The sequence below is a fragment of the Haliaeetus leucocephalus genome, unplaced genomic scaffold (assembly GCF_000737465.1).
Source record: "Haliaeetus leucocephalus isolate CR32 unplaced genomic scaffold, Haliaeetus_leucocephalus-4.0 Scaffold897, whole genome shotgun sequence".
Taxonomy (NCBI): domain Eukaryota; kingdom Metazoa; phylum Chordata; class Aves; order Accipitriformes; family Accipitridae; genus Haliaeetus; species Haliaeetus leucocephalus.
Window position 1 is genome coordinate 3,165,853 of NW_010973333.1, and position 9,095 is coordinate 3,174,947.

At 43.7% G+C, this 9,095-nt stretch overlaps 1 protein-coding gene across 1 annotated transcript in view; it reads right to left on the bottom strand.

Annotated features, from left to right (window-relative positions):
* The window catches only part of LRCH1 (leucine-rich repeats and calponin homology (CH) domain containing 1), a 172,234-nt gene that overhangs the window by 161,914 nt on the left and 1,225 nt on the right, over positions 1-9,095 (bottom strand). The window lies entirely within an intron of this gene.

Here is a 9,095-nt window from a genome sequence, read left to right on the forward strand (position 1 = left end):
TGATGGTCCTTTCTTAAAGGCTGCGAGAAAGATGAATCTGTGCCTGCTTTCGGCTGCCCGGAATGGCTCTGCAGACCAAGTGATCTCACCAGCTCATTTTTATGATGAAATGATGATCTGCGGTCTGTCCTCAAGATACATTTATGCATTCACATTTCCTTCAGCAGAGCTGTGACTATATAAACTGAGGGCTGAAATCAGCCCATCTGAAGTGAGTCAAAGTGGAAGAAACTAGTTCCTCCTTTGGGCATGATGTTAAATAGATCTGTCATCCTGATGTTTATGCTGGTGCTGTACAAGAAAATATTCCTCCACCTCGTGGCTAGTGCCTGCCTATATATTTATGAATGCCCTTTGGCTTGGGCAGGTTAAATGCTCAGAGTCCAAACCTAATAAAAGCCCACGCCTCACTGATACATTTAAAAAACCCCCATATCTCATTCCATTTATAATCATATTTTTTGCTGTAAGTCTGTTACATCAGGAGGTGGTCTTCCTCATATTTTTTCTCAGTTTTGCTTATATGACATGATCTATATATGACCAGGGTGCTACAAAAATCAAAGGAGATGTAAATCATTCTAATGCTGGCACGCTTGCTTTAGTATCACAAGCTGTACCAGTAAAATACCTGAGAAACAATGAGAAATTAAAGCGCACAGGAAATCCAGTTTCTGTGGGAATCTTAAATCAATCAGGATGCTGCTGACACCTTTCACAGCTTTTTTCTGTGGTTGTGGGTGTTGATGTTGACCTAAAACACCTACTGTCTTGCTTGCTTGTGACTGTGTGTTAATGCTGCTATAATTAGCGATATATATAGCCCTGGCACAAAACATAGACAAGTTGAAAGATACGCACCTTTTGTAAATTATAAACACCCCTAGCTAAAATGATTTTACAATCAGTCATGTTAGTTTTATATTTCAGTCCAGTGAAAGGGCTGGAGAAGTTTCAATGAAAGCTTGGAATAGATAGCGATTACACTACTATAAATACAGAAATACTGGATTTTGTGCACTGAAGTGGCTGGAGCTGCAGAAGATGCTGCTGCTACTGTAAAATACAGTGGGAAAATGTGCAGAGGACTTACGAGGTGTCCTTGCTCAGTTAAGCTACCCTGGTCTTTGGTTATACGCCAGGCTGCCATATAAAACACGGATACTGATTTGGTTTCAGGGTTGTCCTGCCTTCAGCACAGTCTCTGGCAGCAGTCCACGGTGGGTGCATCGCTCGGAGTGGTGGGAGATGCTCTGCTCGTTAGCAGAAGATTAAGGAAATCTGGAAAAAAACAAAACAAAACAGGAATCACTTTGGAACCAGCTTTTCTGGACTTCCACCATCCCAGGTATTTAGGACATTTAGGTACATTTATATGGGTATAAGGTGTAGTTGGCAGCTATCGAGTGCAGCACCTCGTCAGGCTCTGGCTGAGGGAAGGCATTTGCAAGAGCATTGCCAGGAACCAGAATAAGACGTCGACGGAGGAGCTGAGTGCTTCGTGTTCTTCACCTGGCTCCAACCTGCAGCATCGTCCTCCCATCTGAGAGAAACCCAAAAGAGGTTTTTAAGTTTGCTGAAGTGCAAAGATATCCTGAGTATTCTCAGACAAAGATTTAACCCAGACTCTCTTCTTCCAGTTAGCAAAGCCAGAGGACTGTTTTCTTCTATTTCTTTTCAGAACGAAGGAGAGACCTGTGGAGGGGTTGCCTGGGGAGATCTTCCTGATTATAGATAAACTCTATCAACATGTCTGTCAGAAGGGCTGCTCTGCACCAAGCAGCCCACCAAACGTGATTTATATCTAAGATTTTTATCTGTCAAGCCACATATTACACATATTACGTCTGTGTTGCCTCCCCTCAGCCAGGGAGGGCAAATATAATACGTTTCTGACATCATCCTCATCGTGTTTCTCCACTTGCTAAAATTATTTTAAGTCATTTAAGCAGAGCTGGTTTGATTTACAATTTCCTTTTGCCTTTTTTTTTTTTTTAATAGCCCTCATAATTTGTAACCTGTTGTTATGCTTCTTAGTACTGTGTTCACAGAAATGTGCTTTGGCCTTTTCTTAGCCGGGCAGTCTTAGAAGGCTCCACCATCACGGTGAGGTGGGATCCTGGTTTTGGAAGATGTCTGCACGGGGTAGGGTCATGCTGCAGCATCACCTTTCCCCAAAGAAACACCACAGATGGGCAGAAGGAGACATTAAAATAACACCCACAGAACAGACAGGTTACCAACGCCTGGCAGTAATGACATTTAAGACCACTGTGACCATTTCTTCTGAATGATACGGCGTTCCCTGGACCGGTTCTTGTTTCATACCCCCAGACCTGTGACTGAGCATCTGGAGCTGCCCTGCTCCAAACGCTCTTGGATCAAGATGGACCATCGCACAAGCACTTAAAATACAAACCCTCCTTGCCACCACAGTAAGTCAGGATAGCCCCTAAGCTGTCTGCAGTTAGACTGACATTTACTAGCTATTAAAATCAGCTAGGGACTTCTTGATTCTCAACATGGGAGCTTTTTTTACAGTTTAGTGCCAACTTCTACCTGCTGGGCCAAGCCAAGCACAGTAATGATCATTGCGGGATCAGTTCAAGGGAAAACAACAGCCCTGCTCCCACATAAAGTTGCCCTAAGCGTATGTAGTACATACATATACCAGCTTTTTTATTCACAGCATCACACGTCAGTTCAGCTGCTTATTTGCTGTGGTTCCCAGTGTATTTTTAGTCGGACATTTTCCTGTGCAGTCCTTTTGTTCTGTGATGGCTGGAGCTTGGCCCCTGCGTGACTGTAGAGGTCAGGGGCTGGTGGGAATCCTTTTCTATCGCTGCAGACAAGCTATAGAGTGGGGCTGATTGGTTGGGTCCTGTGGGAAATGGCCTGTCTATGAAACCACAACAAGCTGATGGATTACTGCAATTTGAGTTGTCTCCCAGCTGTACGGTTTGTGTAGCTGGGCCATTGCAGCTGCCAAAAAGCAACGCTCCTCTTGTAGGCATTGCTTGATACCTCTTCCAACAAAATTCATCACCCTTCTGCCCCTTAACTGCCTCCTTCCATACTGTCTTTCTGAAGAGGAGGAGTTTTTTTGTATCTCAGAAAGGTAATCAAAATACTGCATACTCTTCCTGATTCGAATTCTGCACAAAGGAAAGCAGAGAACCTCAGCTGACATTCCACCCTCATGCACTGGAGAATTAGCAGGAACTTCAAACTTAAATCAAGGAAGTTAGAAAAGTCAAGCTGTTGAATAAAACTCAGAGACCCAACGTGATACATCAAGATGCCATTTAGTACACCAGTAACAGTTTACGGTAGTGGAAAAACATACAAAACATAAATCATGATAAAATCTGCTTCATTGTGCTTCCTGACTGAAAATCCAAGATGTTGAGATAGGATTATTTCATTAGAACTGGTTGGGAACATTTCAATGAAGGTCTTGGTTTTGTTCTTAAATCAAAAACCGTCAATTTGTCTAATATTTTCATGAAAACTTTCTGTTTCAGTGAAACTTCAGTCAGGAGGACCCTTATTTCTGGAAAGGGCTTTGTGGGCAAAACACAAAAAAGCTTCTACTGTAAAATAACTCACAGATCTGGGTGTTAGTACACGTAACACATTAAAACACAAAACACAAAAGACCCCTTGTTTGAATCCATTTTAAACTTTATGTTTGAAATCCTGGAAAGTGTTTTAGGTGTTGTAAAAGACAAACAATTCACACATCAGACTTCACTTCAAGATCCCAATGAAGAGGCATCCGTCTCTTTCCTTCGTGTCTTGTTGCAATAGTGAGAGACCCTCATGTAAAAATCCCGGCCTCATTTTTAAACTTTACTTGGTGGTTTAAATGAGTTAAATTACAGCCATTTGTTTCTGTTAAGCCTTGCCCTCCTAAAGAGTCCTGCATTTTCTCTCAATCACGGTACTTACGCAGTGCAATGCTCTCATGTCTTAATTTTATTTTTGAGATGCTAAAAAAAAAGAAGTCTTCTGTTTGCCTTATTTTGGGTATTTTTTCAGTTCTTTACAATTTCTCCGGCTCTTCTCTCTGCAGTTTTTAACAGTCTTTTTCAAATGAGCCATGCAGATCCGATGCCAGACTGGTTTACTGGGGCCCTCGGCTCTTGGCCCCAGATGCTCCTAACTAGCTGACTCTGTCCCTGGCCATGGTGTGTACTCTTTGTTCTTCCTTGGATGTCCTTTCATGTGACTGGGCCAAAGCAAATCAAAGACTACAATAAGACCTTTCAACAAAATTGTTATTAATATGTATTACAGCAGTGCCCGGAGTTGCCAGTTGAGATGGAAACTGTATGTGCCGTCTAGCTAGACATTGTCTCTGTCCTGAAGCAGAGACAATCCCTGGGTAAAGTCTGCCACGCTCCCCTGGAGTATCTTGTTGCTCCAAATCACTAGCTCCATTGAATTCAGTGACACCATCCATGCATCAAAGTACTATTTTTTTCATGAATGACAGCAGCAGCAAACAGCCAAAGCGATCTGGTTTAGTTTAGAATTACCCTGTTCCCTGGATGTGTGATATTTCTTGAATTCATTGTGAAAGACAAGATGAAGGAGAAATAACACAAAAATCTGTAGAGCTGCTTGCAAATCCTTTGTAAGAATCCTCTTTCTTCTCCGAGGGAAGTAAGAAGCATTTTAAAACTAGGATTTCGGAATGCCAATTCATTAAACTGGTACACAAATACATATTGTACGTCCATCTGCATTTGTGTCTAGTGAGACTTCAAAGTGTTCAATTGATAATGCATAAATTAACTGATTAAAAACTTTACTGGAAGACTAGTAAATCAGAATGGGACCTGGCTATTCCATTTCAGCTTTACTAAACACCCTTATTAAAAAGTTTTGGCTGTTACTGGGGTCATACCACTGCTCAGGGGCTTGCTGACCTATCAAAGCCTTTAGAGTTTAATAAATGATGATAAATTGCTGCATATAAGTCTTTCAGATCAGGTAGTAAATTGCATTTGAAACTATAGCTTGTGCCTGAGCATGAATAAATTACAGATTTTTTTTCTTGTCAGTGCTACATTTTCTTCAGCGGGGCAAGCCCTTGGCCCATGGTCCTTGCTGGGCCTTCCAAGCACTTCTGATCTACTTCAGAAACACGGATGGAGGCACGTGGACCTGGGAGCTAACTCGCAAAAAGAAAGAAAGGTCATGGAGTGTCCTGTGTAACCGTCTAGTTTATAGTTCCATTGTCTCCGCATTCTCATTCGAAATGGGTAGATAATACTGAGGATAAATGAGCCATTAAGTTTAATTTACTCTCATTTTCAGAAGGGGTTGAGAGCTTCTGTGAACATTGCAGAATTCCAAACTCCTTATTAACCCAGAGCTTTATAAAATTAATTTATACATGCATGTTAAATGTAGACAGAATAATAAATATAGAACAACAGTGTTTGTCTGTTTTAAGACACTGGAACATTAAATCTTCCTTTTACAGATGTACTCAGCTGCAGATAAAGTTGGAACATCCAGATTTCTTAGCCTAAAAAAATTCAGTTCTGTTGTGCTTTGTCTTTTTCTGTTTTAATTTGTAATAAGGCTCAATTATGATGCAGATTTTCTGGAACTATAGCTTCAAGTAGAAATCACCTTGATTCTTTATCAAACAAAATGGACTCCTGCGTCACTGTGTGCTCTGGGGATTAATTTGGAGAAGACAGAAGATGAGGATGCCAAAGCCCCTCCTAACCTGGAGCAAGAACCACGATGACACCTCGGGCGCTTCAACGCCTTGTCTGTAGGAGCCTGGGACCTGCAGAAGCAAGCACGGTCCTGAATTTGGAGCCCAATCTCTTTCCAACAGGAGCAGAACCAGAGGGTTCAGACCCACATCTCCCCACGCAGCTGGGGGAGAAGCTGTCCTACTTTGTAGCTAAGACTAAAAGCTTGAAGGGGACGGCATCAGAGGGCATGCAAGAACGAGCGTAGCTGTAGCCCAGGGATTAAGGGACTCACGCAGAAGGGAAGAAAACTGGTTTAATCCCTTCTTCAAGGGCTGTTTATGCAGATGAATGCAAAACAGGTAAGCTGCCTGTGGAATAAGGACTAGCATGAAAGTGCCACTCTTCATTCAGGCACGAGCTCAGATGGGGCTGGGGGAGCGAGGATCCCTGAAGGGAGGTCCCTTTGGCGATGCTGGGCAGCACGAGGTCTTTCTGCGAGGCTGATGGACAGTCAGTCTTAATTCCAGCACTGATTGCAACAGCAACAAGCCTGAGCCCAGGGATTTTGAAGCGTTTTAGGATGAAAGCTACCATGCACAGTCAAACCACTGTGCAATAAGGCATCGCTTTAATCCATTAACTCTCCATTATGGGCTAAGTATTTTCTTAATTACCGAGGGTGACTTTGGAGAGTGGCTTAACCACATGATTCTCACTAACATGAACGAAAAGTTTATTGCTGCATCCCAGACGTTGCCTAATATCTTAATTTCACCCTCAGAGCTATGCCTGCAGGCAGCAAAGGCAGATGAGATCCATTTAAGGAAAAATGCGGTTAGCGTCAGCATTCAGGATTTAGTGCATATAGCTTGATCCTCTCTTCGTTTGTAATTCCCTGTTCAGTCATTTCCCTTCTATGCTGTGAGAGCGTCTTGTAGTGCTCTGAAAAGGCTGGGCTAGAGGGATAACATGTGGTGCAATCACAGCAAAGTTGCTTTTCCTGAAGTTAAGGAATGTGAGCACAAGGCTTCCTGGGCCTGTCCGGTTTTTAAAATCAATTGCGTCAAGCATGGAACAGGAGGCAAGGAACAGACAGGGCTTTATGGCTTTTTTTTCTCTCCTCCTTTGGGCTGCCTCCAGTGTCACCAGCGCACAAGCTACAATCTCAGCTCTCCCATGACTTGTGTTCAGCTGCAGGGCACTGCAACAGCTGAGAATAACAGGAATGCAGCGGCTCAGGTCACCTTTCTCTCGCCCCCCCCCACTTCAAAATACTCCTCTTCCAGAAAGGAAAGCAATGGCTTGTTCTGGTAGCGCTGCACCACTCAGCAAGTCTCCTCAAATTCACAATAATCAAGGTTCAAAGGCATCAGGGCTGAGCAGACAGTTGATGCCTTAGAAGCCAAGGGTCTTGGTCTGGAAAGCCACCTCTGCCAATGGGAAACTGGTTAAAAAAGTTTCTCCTCTCCCCATTTCAGCCCCTTCTTTCCCACCCACACGCTGCAGCTCACGCTCCCCTCAGTTGTGCCAAGGCAGCTGCTATGCAGACTGTGCTGCAAACAGGGTCAGTTCAATGATCTCGGTTTAAAAATAAACCTTTTTTATTATTATTCTTTAGCTTAAATCATGTCAATAATCCACTCTGCAGTCCAGCCACACAAGCTGTTGCATTGCTCAATGGAGGGGCCAGAGAGACGTGGTGTTGGGACGGGAAATTGTGGCTGAGGAACTGTTTCATGGAAGTACAGCCCCGTTCCCCCGTCAGGTTCCTGTAGTATGATCTGGATATTCCAGCGTGTATGAAGTTCCTTGGTCATTAATACTGAGCTGTATGCCACTTGGTCAGGCAGCAGTGTGAATTTATACCCAGTGAAACATGGACGCACCATTGCACATCTGCTGAATTTGTGTGATAATGCACCATGGACTCTGTCACCTTTAAATATTTATGCTGACTTTATGCTCTTACGGGAAGCAAAGTAATACCTTTCCCCCGTAAAGACTGCAAGAACAAAGTTACCTCATCAACATTCCCACATGTCTGAAATTAAGTTCCATAACCAGAATTAAGCACCTAAATCAAGCCCACATTTTGAAAGAGACTCTTAGCGTTTTTGAAAAGACGCTACTGGAAGACTCGTGGCTATTTGGCACTAGTGGCTTCCATTTTGGTGGACCTATAAAGGGGGTGCATTTGTCCTTATAACTCCCCGTGAGACAGGGAAATACTCTCCTTTGACAAAATTTTTTATTACACCATTGTCAGCACAGAAAAGTATTTATCCGCTATTTACCTCTGGATGTTCTCCCTTACTCCATCTGAATTCTGCCTGGTCTTTATTTTCCCCTGAAATTCAGCATCGATAAGGCTGACATCATGAGGCAGTTTAACATTTCTGTGACTGAAACAAAATTTCCTACACGCTTCGGTAAGTGACACAGTCTGAATTTGGAGAGAGTAACATTTTCAGCAAACGTCCCAGGTGTAAATGTGAACGACAGCTTTAACTAAGAACAGGCAACGATGTCAGCAAGATGTGCCAGGGCAGGTGAGGTAAGAGAAACTGCTGACCTCATTTCTTTCCTACCTGCCAGTAATATCAGCACAATGGCTCGTTATTCCTCTGCTTACTTATGGGCTTTTGTATATTCACCCTTGCGGTATCAGACCATATTAGTACTGAATCTCGATCTTTGTACCTCCTCCTCTTCTCTGAAGTGGAAAAAGGCTATTAGCTGGCCTTTAAAAAGCGCAGGTGTTATGAGTCTCCCTTATCTTGCAGATGGCAGTAACTGGATTCAAAACTTCTGAAGACGAGTGGCTTCGTGCAGATCTTTGTGTATAATGAAATAAGCCAAATTGGCATGAGACAAGATGGTCCACGTATGATACTGTCTGGCAAAACTGCAGTTAGGCAAACACATCACTCTTCCTCGCCCTTCAGAAAAGGACTCCAGGAGGGTTTAACCAGCCCTGAGGGTCTTGGCCCACAGCAGGAGGAGGCCAAGTTCAAGCCCCCCATTTTGAGGCTGGTTTGCAGGATGTGACAGAGCATTGTATTGGGTTTGTGTGGCAAGGTTTTGGTAGCGAGGCGGTTACAGGGGTGGCTTCTGTGAGAAGCTGCCAGAAGTTTCCCCCATGACCGACAGAGCCAATGCCAGCTGGCTGCAAGACGGACCCACCACTGGCCAAGGCCAAGCCCATCAGTGATGGTGGTAGGGCCTCCAGGAGAACAGATTTAAGAAGGGGGAAAAAAACCCACCAAACCCCCAAAACTGCAGAAGAACAACAGTAGCTGGAGAGAGGAGTGAGAATATGTGAGAGAAACAACCCTGCAGACCCCCAGGTCAGTGAAGAAGGAGGGGAGGAGATGC